The sequence below is a fragment of the Neolamprologus brichardi genome, chromosome 13 (assembly GCF_056152115.1).
Source record: "Neolamprologus brichardi isolate AB-2024 chromosome 13, ASM5615211v1, whole genome shotgun sequence".
Classification (NCBI taxonomy): Eukaryota; Metazoa; Chordata; class Actinopteri; order Cichliformes; family Cichlidae; genus Neolamprologus; species Neolamprologus brichardi.
Window position 1 is genome coordinate 32,267,501 of NC_142116.1, and position 9,387 is coordinate 32,276,887.

A 9,387-nucleotide genomic window follows, 5' to 3' on the forward strand; every position below is an offset into this window, starting at 1 on the left:
ATGGTCCAATCACGCTGTCACGTAAAAAGGTTGATTACTCAGCACCGTCCTGTTTGGCACCATGATGGACAGACGGACCAGTGCTGCCACTCACACATTCAAGTGTATTTATGTAGCACAACAGGCCATGCTGCAATGTAAAAGGCCACTCTAATAAAAAATGCACAACAATGATGCTGTAAAATATAGAAACATAAGTCAATAAAAACAACAACAAGGCTGTTAAAATGTTTGTCAACGCGTGCTCAAAGCCAGACCATAAAACGTGTCGTTATGATTTCAGACGTTCGAGTGTGCAGATCTGATATGAGCAGGCAGACTGCTGCAGAGTGTGGACCTCTGTCACCACCGTGGTCCCTCTACGCTGCGTGCTGCTGCCACGCTCTCTGCACGCTCTCTGCACGCAGGACAAATCTAACCTGCAATGAACATGAATGCTTCAACAACTCTGTCCTGCAGTGTGAGTCAGTGACTGCTCCTGTATGGGATCAGAACGATGCCACCTTATCCCAAAGTCCAGCCAATGATGCGATTCACATTCGTATATATGCAGCTAATCAACGTCGCTGACAGGCTATGACAGCGTCCTCATGCGCCCACACCGGTGTTTTAGCAAAGCGGCTGATGTGGAGTGAAGCCACGTTAATGACAACGTGTTCAACCCAGGGGCGATGCTAGGATCAGAGCTTTGGGGGTGCTGAGCACCCAGAGAGCTGGCCAGACAGCCAAGATAAACCTGTCTCTGTTCCCTGTCTGTTTCCTTACCTGCTTCTTCCTGACCTTGTACTTCCTCCTCACGTTCCCTCTTTCCTCTCTCCCTCTTTGGACTGACAATCATACACAAATAGATTCAATTAGATGAAAAATTACATTAATATGAAAAAAATATATTAAGATCACTAATAAAAAGTCCTCTCAGTGTACTTTCAACCATAAGGCAAATAACCAAACCACATAAAAAATATAAACACTGAAACACTGATCCAACATTATCCTTTATTGACAGATCTTTTGATTTTACACTTTTACCTGAATGTGGCTCCTTTTTTTGAAAAAACTTCCTCATATCCATTATGAACCAGACTGTCTCTGTACACACACACACACACACACACACACACACACACACACACACACACACACACACAACAGGAGTTATAAGCTTAATGGGCATCCAGTCAGTTAGTATCCATTTCAAACAGGACAGTGGTAACAACAGCAGGCTGCGGACAATGTTAAGTTTTAGATTTTAAACAGGCTGTAAACATTTCAATGGGAGCAACAGGACGGTCAAATATCACTGATTTTACTACAGGAGGACGGATTGTAGGGCAGCAAACATCGTCGGGAAACACGTTTCCCACACTGCAGGTTACCTGGTGTCATGTTTTTCAGCTAAAGAGAAACATGGCCTGAGTTAGTCGCAGACAGAATATCAGAGTAGTTGGTGTTGAAGGCGCAGAAGCGAATAACATCCAACACAGCCTGTATTGTCAGCCAAACTGGTGATCACAGCAAACGTTTACTGACGCACAAGCGGAGAAATCTTGTCCAACAAGCTGATCACATCGAAAGATGAAAGTGAATAGGAGGCAGCTGATCGAGACATTACTGGACGGTAACACTGACTGACTGAGGTGATAAACTCTTATTCAGGTGAAATATGTTATTATGCTGTTGAGGATATTCTTACATCTTCTTCCTTTCTTTGTTCTGATTGGAGAGAATGAAAAAGTTTATAGAAGGAGAATGAATCAGAATGTGTTCGCAGGTAAATTCATAGTTCATGTTTAAATTGATTAATATTAAGTTACAAGATGATGTTTATTCTATATGTAATCTCTCCTTGTATGTAAACCATCATAACAAGGATTAAGGTCAATGGCAGAGCCTGAACTACTTTTTTTCCCTTTTATTTATTATAATTATTATTATTATTATTATTATTATTATTATTATTATTATTATTATTATTATTATTATTACTGTGAGTGTACTTTATCAAAATTTATCAAAATTAAACTGGATATGAATAATATAATTCTTTAGGAGCTCAGTGGTAAGTCAGATGTTCAGAGTCCCCTCTCTGTCCTGATGGAGCGCTTTGGTCAGGGGGGAGCAGAGAGGAGCAGGGACTGTTTCAGTGGGGTTTTGTTTGGGTTCTGCACTTTTGTTTGTCTTTTGTTTGGAGGCCATTTTATTAAAAAGTAGGGGGAAAGTGTTTAATTGGGTTGCAAATCTTTATTTACAAGTTAAATAATGGTTATTGATCATTATAAAAACCTAGTAAATTTTGTGTCATGGAATTGTAAAGGACTCAGTGGTGCTGTTAAGCGGGGCAACATTGTAGCACACCTTAAAAAGCTGGGGACAGATACAGGATATTTGCAGGAAACCCGTTTGAGAAACCAGGATCATCAGAAGCTACGTGGTGATGGATCGGGCAGGTGTTTCATTCTTCACAGCTAAGAATAGAGGTGCAGCCATTATCAACAAAGGGATCCCCTTCATAGCGTCAAGTAGTATTATCAGACCCTCGTGGATGTTATATCATAGTTACAGGGAAACTTTATAACAATCAGGTTACACTAGCAAATATTTACGCCCCTAATGTTGATGATGCAGGTTTATTAAATCATTTATATCCTCTAATATGGACACCCATAAACTGATAATTGGCGGCGATTTTAATTTTGTTTTGGATCCTAGTCTTGACAGATCATCACAAAGATCAGCATCTAAATCAAAATCTGTGAAAACTATCCAGGAGTTTATGAAGACATATAAACTGATGGATCCATTTAGAGCTATTTCCCCAACTCTAAGAAATTTTCATAGTTCTCCTCTGTTCATCATACTTATTCTAGAATAGACGTTTTCTTAATAGATTATAGATTTCTTACACAGACCCAAAGCTGTGACTATAAGCCAATAGTTGTATCTGACCATAGTCCAGTATTAGCAATAGCAGATAGACCTACTGCACCAAAATGGCGATTTAATAATGGTTTGCTGTTAGATAATATTTTAGTAAATGAAATAAAGGATCAAATCAAGCTATTTATTTCAATAAATGACACACCTGAAGTTACGGCATCCACACTATGGGACACATTAAAAGCCTACTTGACAGGCCAAATCATCTCATTGAGTAGTTATAGGAACAATCAACGAAAAGAAAGAGAGTCACACATAACAATGGAACTTTTAGAAATAGATCAGAAATATGCCATCTCTCCTTCATCCAAACTTTATAAAAAGAAGCTCTCATTGCAGACAGAACTTAAATTGCTTTATACAAATGACACAACTTTGACAGAAGTACTATGAACACGGGGAAAAAACAGGTAGTTTACTAGCAAGGCAAATTAAAGAAGTTGCAGCATCAAGACTGATTACAGAAATAAGAACCAGTGCAGGGCAGATAACAACTGACCCAAGAGAATTAATGATGTGTTCTGAGAATATTACAAAGCACTTTACTCTTCAGACTTAAAAGAAGATCCAGACATAATCCAAAGTGTTTTCTATTCAAGTTCCATCTATCAGTATAGAACAAACTATTGTTAGAACAACCAATAACATTAGGGAGATAAATCAGGCTATTCAAAGTATGCAGTGCTCAAAAAGCCCGGTCCAGACGGGTATAGTGCTGGATTCTATAAGACCTTTAGCGAACAGATTTCACCCGTTCTTTTGGAGGTATATAACAAAGCTTTAACCAAAGGATGCTTACCTTCAACCATGTATGATAGCACTATCTCTCTAATCTACAAGCCTGGTAAGGATCCTTTGGAGCCTGGTTCGTACAGACCAATAAGTCTATTGAACGTAGATAATAAAATATTGGCAAAAATTCTGGCTATGCGATTAGAGATAGTTCTCCCAACAGTTGTGTCGGAGGACCAAACGGGATTTGTAAAAAATAGACAGTTATCGTTTAATATTAGAAGGCTATTCAATATTATATATACACATAATACTTATGATCAATCTGAAGTACTACTCTCATTAGATGCAGAGAAGGCCTTTGACAGGGTCGAGTGGGATTTCCTCTTCTCGACCCTGTCAAAGTTTGGCATAGGCCCTAATTATATCTCCTTTGTTAAGCTGCTTTACACAAAACCTCAGGCCTCGGTTAACACAAATAATATAACTTCTAGTCCTTTCCTCCTCCACCACTCTACAAGACAAAGGTGCCCTCTGTCCCCATTGCTGTTTGCACTTATCATAGAACCTCTCACCATTCAATTACGCTCTGCAAAGCATTATAAAGGAATAAGGAGATTTGGTGTAGAAGACAAGGTGTCTCTCTATGCAGATGATTTGTTGCTATATATCACTGACCCTACTAAATCATTGCCAAAAATTATGACAGTTCTAACTGAATTTGGGAAAATTTCTGGATACAAAATAAACTTAACAAAAAGTATATTGTTTCCTATCAGTTCTTTAGAAAAGTTAGATAGCGCTACATTGATCTCGTTTCCTTTTACAATCTCAAATACCTTCAAATATCTTGGAATAAATAATAATTGTATAATAACTGTAACCTGCGAATTCTCTGGCCTTTTCAAACATAATTTTATTCATTTATACCATCAAACTGAACAGAACTTGGAAAGACTGTCCAAACTGCCCATCTCGCTTGCTGGCCGAATAAATATCATTAGGATGAGCACGTTACCCAAATTTTTATTTTTGATTCAAAGTATCCCAATATTGATCACAAAAACCTTTTTTAAGAAAATAGACCAGTTAATTTCTCAGTTTATCTGGAACAAGAAGACACCCAGAATAAAAAAGATATTTCTCCAAAGATCCAAGATTACAGGAGGAATGGGGTTGCCTTGTTTTCAGTTTTATTATTGGGCCTGTAACATACGCTGTATGTCATTCTGGGGCAGGGAACATAGACCTGATTGGGAACAGATGGAAAGTTTGACTTTTTTCTCTAATAGTCTTAAATCTTTGGTTCATTCAGACTCAGATCTGAGTGAGCATAAATGTAAAAATCTGGTAGTGTCTGACTCACTAAAAATTTGGTCTCAGATTAGAAAGCATTTTCATTGGCGTTAGTCAATCTTTACACCATTAATTCATAATCAAGCACACACATTGTTCTCAGGATCAACCTTCCAGCTATGGACTTCCAAAGGGATACACACAACCAAGGATCTGTTTATTGATAATCTTTTTCCTTTGTTTCAACAACTTCAGCAAAAATTTTCCATAGAAAACAGATTTTTTCAAGTATTTACAAATACGTCATTTTATTAAAGAAACGTTTCCATCCTTTCCCAATGAACCACAAAAGCTAGTTTCAGATGATCTGTTCCTGATGAACCCGCTAAAGAAAGGAGCTATTTCCAGGATCTACAACCAACTTTTGCAAATAGACAGAACAACTACACTGGAACATTTGAGAAATGCTTGGAGTGAAGAACTGGCTAACATCACTGAAGATCAATGGACTAAGGCACAAGGACTGGTTCACTCACTTCTGTCTGCTGCAGGCACGGACTACTACAATTTAAGGTCCTGCACAGGCTCCATGTGTCTAAACTGAAGGTCTCAAGGATGTTTCCAGGGGCTGACTCAAGCTGTGATCGATGTGGCCAGAATTCTGCCTCGTTGTCACATGTTTTGGACATGTCCCAACATCGCCACCTACTGGTCAAAAATATTTAAAACTTTGTCTGATATTTTTAAAAAACAGCTCCCCACAGACCCAGTGATGGCACTTTTTGGTGTAGCTACAGTTAAAGACTTAAATAATAAACAAATTCGTGCTCTGAGTTTTATAACATTGCTTGCAAGACGCCTTATACTTCTAAACTGGAAAAATAAAGCCCCCCCAACTCACTCTGCTTTGTTAAGAGACACAATGTATCATTTACAGTTGGAGAAGATTAAATTTTCATTGAGAGATCATGTTAAACTGTTTTACCTAATCTGGCCTTTATAGATCACTTTAATAAGTAAACTGCGAGGGATGGCCTCCTCCCATACCTGCTCCAAGATTATACACATTGGTCTGGGCGGGGGGGGGGTTGTTTGGGGGTTTTTTTCTCCCCCTCCTTTGTATATACTTATTTAGGTATATAAATGTGTGTGTATAGACAGATATATGATTGTTTATATAACGGTAATTATATTTTATGTACAAAGGAGGGGGGAGGAAGGAAGGAAAAAAACTCTGTCACTGTAAATGAGATCCATACTTTGTTGCCTGATTGGAGATATGAGTCGACCCTTTTTTATTCAAAACATTTCATTTGTTCTACAGACAATTAAACCCAACATTTAGCTTCATCATCATTAGGATTTTTATGTGTGATATCTGTTTGTAGACTTATATAATTGCATGTAATTATACATGTATGTTGTATATTGAGCTAGGATCAAATGAGTTTACCTTTAAGTCTGTTTGTACCAACCCTTTCTTTGTCTCATCATTGTTTAAAGTGTATTTTGTTGTTATTTTAGTCATGTTCAAAATAAATCCATCATTCAGTGACATAAAATAAATAAATAAAAATAAATAATAAATAAAAAGAAACATGGCCTGACTCCTACCTAACTATATAAAGAGTAACTGAAGGTTAAATGCAGCTAACATGTGCTCTTTTACACTTCCGCTCCGCTGCGTCTCAGCCACCATTGCTAGAGCCAGAGCAGGGGAGAGCTGGAACAAACCATTTTGGGAGAGGGGGGGGGGGTTATCTATACTTTTGTTGTTAAAGTGTTCCGTCTCAAACAAGTACAGTACTGTATGCTTTTTATATTTTTAGTAGTGTGTCACACAAACAGTAAATATTGGAAAAAAAAAAGAAAAAGTAAGAAATCTTTGGGGGTGCTTTGACTCATTTTGGGGAATCACTGAAGCACCCCCAAAAACGGGCTAAACTCGCCCCTGGTACAACCTTTGGAGATGTGAGCAGGACAGACGGAACAACTGACGGACAAAGTGTGGACTTTATACCAGTTTTTAAATTGTGTTGATCGGCCACGTAAAACCAGAGTTATGATAAAATATCTGCAATGTTTGTTTTTCTTCCTGAATACTGTCGTTGTTTATATTTACTGCGGGAAGAAACGGGAAAAACTGCGTTTTATAAGGAAAACCTTGAAAGCCTGAGAGCAAAAACAGCCCCCCTCCACCCTTTCCTATTGGTGGAAAAATGTACCATGTCGACCAATCAAAAAATGATATGGCAACATGGCATTTAGTTGTTTAGGAAGGGGGAAGTTTTAGGAGAGACAGCGTGTTTTGAGATGTGAGAGATTTGAGACGTTTAGCACAAATCTTGTGCAGTTAGTGTGTAGTTAGTGTGTGTAGTTAGTGTGTAGTTAGTGTGTAGTTAAGTGTGTAGTTAAGTGTGTAGTTAGTGTGTAGTTAGTGTGTAGTTAGTGTGTGTAGTTAGTGTGTAGTTAGTGTGTAGTTAGTGTGTAGTTAGTGTGTAGTTAAGTGTGTAGTTAAGTGTGTAGTTAGTGTGTAGTTAGTGTGTAGTTAGTGTGTGTAGTTAGTGTGTAGTTAGTGTGTAGTTAGTGTGTAGTTAGTGTGTAGTTAGTGTGTAGTGTAGTCATAGTGTTGTTGTGTGTCAGAACAATGAGGCGACTGCTGAATGTCACAGGTGTTACAGCAGTGACACATCTGCTGCTGTCAGGCCTGCAGGTATCAGGCTGTTGTTCTCCTTCATCTCATAGTGGACAGAAATGATTTTTTGGAGTGGCACAAATAATTTGATGCAGAACAGCTGATTGTTCTGTAAATAGTTTGTTTATTTAAAAAACGCCTCGGCTGCATTTTTAGGTAAACAGCTGCAAAAAACTTTGTTGTTTGCAAAACTCAGTTACTTTTTGAAGAAGTAACTATATAATTAATTGCCCAACATTGGTCATTATTTACTGTATTTACAGACAGAGTTACAGACTCTCTCCCAGACCACAGACTCATAATACAGTCAGAGCTTTATTTAAAAAAAAGAAAAGAAAAAAAGAAAGTTGTGTTTTCAAACTTGGAGCTGAAGTTATTTTTACTTCCAATAGTGTTAACATGCTGCAGGTCATGAATAATATTGTTTTACATTTTCATTGTAAGTGGGCTAAAGCAGTTAATTAAAAGTAGTCTAACATAAATGTAAATGCTGTAATTTGATTACTTTAATAAACATGTAACTTGGATGATTTGATGCTGGCGTGACCACAGTGCACACGTCTGCTGTTGCTCACAGTGGACCAAGTGACGCTCAGGGAGTTTGTGTGTTCAGACACATGAAACATTAGAGGGAACATTGGTCACCACCACACTTTAGTCTGTGGATTCGTTAACGTTAGCTTATGGTTGTTTAAATACACAACTCAGACAGGTAGAAGGGGCTCGCTGTTAACTGATTTAGAACCAAAAAGTAGGATTTTAAATTAGACAGGAACAGGGAGCCAGCGCTGGGGTTACAGGCTCCTTAGTCAGCAGGCGAGCAGCTGCATTTGGACCAGCTGGAGACGATGAAGAGAGGCCTGGTCCAAAGTCCAGAGAACTGCAGCAGTCCAGTCTGCAAGTAATGAACACATGAATAACACGTTCACAGACATCAGCTGCAAGCTGTGGCTTTACCTTGGCTCGCTGTCCCCGATGGACCACGCTGGAGCGGACTACTGCGCTCACCTGACTACACAGCTGGACTTCCAATAGGAAAGATCACCGTCAGCGTGTTAACAGCTAACTAACCAAACAGGCCGGTCCTTTGTGAACTAACAACCTTCCAGGCTCTTGTGTGTGGCTTTGCTGGTCATAGGAGTGCTTTCAGCCGGTCACGCTCAGCCACCTCCACAGGACGCTGGTCAACTCGCCTGCCTGCTCACCCTCCAATGCTCCCTTTTCACTGGTGCAATATCCATGTAGATTACTGGGAACGCTGCCTGGACTCATTCTCTTCTTCTCCTTTGCCAAGACCACATCCTTTCACTGATCTGTGCCACCTCCTGGCAAACATTATCCCGTGTGAGTGTACGATAAAGAACGCCGAACTAGGTCCTGCTGTTTGTGCTGGGCTTCGCCTCAGGTGCTGGTGGGCAGCAGGGTGCCAGTAGAAACGTGCTACTCTTAGATGAAGACAAAAGAAGGAAAGGCAGGCGTGTGGCAGCGAGGGACTGTTACAGGGAGAGAGCTGATATGATGGAGACAGAAGGAAAGCAGGCAGATACATGCAGGAGAGCAAGTTCAAACTGTTCTACATGGTGTGGATACGAAGTGAAATGGAGAAGATCAAATAGTCTGGTGGAGGTAAGTGTCACACAGGATCATGACTGTGGAGTGACGCTGAATGTCAGTGTGTGGCTCCCAACGAGCAGGTGGAGGAAGCTCAGAGGAGGATGTACCTGTGC

The 9,387-nt window shown here is 39.4% G+C and overlaps 1 protein-coding gene across 1 annotated transcript in view; it reads left to right on the plus strand.

Moving 5' to 3' along the window:
• The window catches only part of sypl2a (synaptophysin-like 2a), a 36,610-nt gene extending 36,382 nt beyond the window's left edge, over nucleotides 1-228 (plus strand). The window contains exon 6 of the mRNA XM_006805333.2: nucleotides 1-228. This exon is cut by the window's left edge and continues 1,394 nt beyond it. The gene's annotated coding sequence lies outside the window, so the exon portion shown is untranslated.
• The last annotated feature ends 9,159 nt before the right edge of the window (nucleotides 229-9,387 follow it).